At 39.2% G+C, this 3,115-nt stretch overlaps 1 pseudogene; it reads left to right on the top strand.

Moving 5' to 3' along the window:
* The first annotated feature begins 1,180 nt into the window (after positions 1–1,180).
* LOC149219365 (3-phosphoinositide-dependent protein kinase 1 pseudogene) lies at positions 1,181–3,115 on the top strand (annotated as a pseudogene).

The following is a 3,115-nucleotide window of genomic DNA, read 5'->3' as shown; positions in this document are numbered from 1 at the left end:
TTCTTCTACAATAAAAGTTTGGAACATTTCAGCAAGCTTTGCAGTGGTTAGCTTGGGGAATCAGTCTAGTAGGTCCAGGGGTTAAGCTTTGCCCTGGTTGTAGTTGAAGCATTTCATTGATTTACTCGGCAGTTGTTATCACTGAAAATGCTGTAGTTAAAAAATTTTTAGCCTGGCTTAAAGAGTGGGTGTTTTCGCAGCGCCTGGATTCTGTTTAGCAGTTTCGCAGCGCCTGAATTATTTTTAGCAGTTTCGCAGCGCTACCTGTTTGCGTGGTTTCGTAGCGTGCTACGAAATTGGGAATTGGTTCAAGTTTTCAGCGAAGGTCTAAATCCTAGCATGCCTATTGTATAGAGTTTTGCTTCCCTCCAGGGATGTTGATGAGGGCAGTGACAGTGTGTCCAAGGAGGCACCCTATGATGATGCAGCTATTGTGGGTTTGGCATCAAGTACATTAAGGGAGTTATCTTTGAAGTCTGGTTCATGGGTGATTGTGAAAGATGTACATACTAATGTGGGAGACTTGCAGGAGATTTTGTGTTGAATCCTCCAGACAAAGAATCTATTAAATTCCATAAAACATAGAGTGTTTGATATTTGGGATTGTCTTTTCACAATCTGTAACTTCTTTCACAAAACAGGGCGCCACAATGGATTGAAAGATTTGAGAAATATTTATGATAAAGTTCATATTCACACCTTGTTCAAGGATAAAGATAAGGATACTTCGGCTTTTCAATCTGAGGATGATTGATTTTTCGGTCATAAGTGACCTCTAAGGAAGATTGTCTAAAGCAGAGGTTTGACCGTTTTGTCGTTGCATTGGAAGATGTTTCCAAAGATGCGCTACTTTTCTTAAAAGACAAAGCCTTGGAACTCTTGAATTCCTTGTTTCTGTTTCACTGCAAAATATGGTACCCAAGGTTAAATGTTTTTCCTATATATTGTGCTCGGTCTTTTTCCAATGGATACCTTACACTTTGTAAAGTCACTGCTGCACAGAAAAAGATATATGGGAACTGAAAGATCTAGGACATCAAACAGCTCAGAGGATTGTTCTGGTTTCTGGTCCATTGCATTCTGTGCGAGAAATAAACCAAAATTTTCCAAATTTGGTTTCGTTTTGTCTCGGATGAAGCTTAATCAGTTAATCAAAGATGAAATTATTACCAGTTAGCGCATGGTGCCTTCAGGAAAATCCCTGATAGAAATAAATGGAGATTTAGTAAACGTCGAGAGCATTGATCTTTTCTCGTTGATGGGATTGGTTCGTGGTGAATTGTCATTGGCAGACCAAGTAGCAAGGTTAAAAGTTCTTCGAAAGGTAATGAAGATGTTACTATATACACCTGCGCCATCCGAACAGGGTTCTTTTCGTTCAAGACTTCCGTTCTATCCTCGTAAACTATCTGAGCAATCTTAGGATAAAAGTTAAATGTAATTTAATGTGGACATCATGCACTTTTAAACAAGAACGAAATTTTAGGTCATTGGTTTGGCACCGACGTGAATCATAATACAGATGGCGCTGAAGGAGTTAGGTTTAGCCTTTTGGCTGATCTATATACGTCCACGTCCTCGGTATCATGCTAAATCGAATCCTCATGACCGTGAATGATGTTAAGGGGCACATAAGAAAGGGCCTACAATTTATTTCTCTGGAGCCTACAGAATCGAGACAATTGGATGGCGGAGAATTCAAGTAGCAGACAACAAAACCAGTGAATCTCCATCTGGCGGTTCGTTTGCAACTCGTGCCTAACCTCATGATATCTTCCAAGCAGTAAATACTTTATCTGATGTGTTTTCTCAGAAAGGGAGTTCATTTGTTCATAATATATTACAGAGAAGATCTAGGTTGCTTCCAGAAGAAACAGATGGATCCTCGGCTTTACTTAATTCACCGGTTCATATCACAGCTCTGAAATTTGAGAATTAAATTAACCAAGTTCTTCATGGCCTAAAAAAACAGAGTCTCAAGAAGCAGAATATAATTTTGCCCATGAAGAACTATATTTCCTCTGTTACTTACAATACCTTGTTGCTGGGAGAATTCATACATCCAGCAGTTGAATGCCATGGTGCTGCATGAATAGTCAGAGGCTGTGCAATTTATATCAGAGAAACTGGAGCACTTTGCCAAATAGTGGTGACCAGAATATACTCTTTAAATGTTTTCCTTTCTGCGCCAGTTATGATTCTTTTTATTTAAATTCATATTACAGTTTCAGGTGAAGATGATTTTTAGAGTTGGAAAGGGCTATTTTGTATACAGTAAGTCGAAGGCCTTAGCTGTGCTAAATGGTATGAGGATGGAAAACTCAAACAAACTGGAAACGATCTATGGGCACTGGGTTGCACTTTGTATCAGATGCTGTCTGACATATCACCTTTTAAAGATGGCAGTGAGTGGCTCACATTCCAAAGGATCATGGATAAAGGTTTCAAATTTCCTGAATATTTTTCTTATGAAGCACGGCACCTTATTGATTGTTTGCTGGATATGGACCCATCTAAAAGATTGGCTTCTGGCCCTGAAGGGTATGCTTCTCTCAAGAGTCATCCTTTCTTCAAGAGAGTTGACTGGGATAATGTTAGGGGTATGCTGGCTCCAAAGTTAGCCCCACCATTAACTGTTGACAAGGAAGATGAAGCTGAAGATGCTGGGTGGTTTCTTTCACATGCTGGATATGGTTCTACTAATGATGAAGCACCTCCCAAAGAGAAAGAGTTGGCCTCATCATTAGTGGCAGTAGAGAATAAGGAGCACAAGGCTAAATTTTATACTATCGATGCTTTTGACTCTAAATGGGAGAAATTTCTAGATCCAGGGGAGTTCATTGTGATGGTTTCATTGGTTAAGAAAATTCGGAAACTTTACAACAAAAAGATGCAGCTGATGCTGACAGACAAGCCAAAGTTGATATATGTAGACCTAGTCAAATTGGTACAGAAGGGTGAGATAGTTTGGTATGATAATCTTAAGGAGCTTAATGTCCAAGTGTTGAATTCTTCCAACTTTAAGATCTGTACTTTAAAAAGGATCACCTCATTTGAAGATTTGAAGACAGCAAGGAATACTACACTGACTTTACGTTCCAGTTGGGATTTATGA

This window comes from Pinus tabuliformis, chromosome Q (genome assembly GCF_031772625.1).
Source record: "Pinus tabuliformis cultivar Carrire ecotype Pingquan chromosome Q, CPIR1, whole genome shotgun sequence".
Taxonomy (NCBI): domain Eukaryota; kingdom Viridiplantae; phylum Streptophyta; class Pinopsida; order Pinales; family Pinaceae; genus Pinus; species Pinus tabuliformis.
The sequence above is the reverse complement of the archived record's forward strand: the minus strand, read 5'-3'. Positions and strand labels throughout refer to the sequence as shown.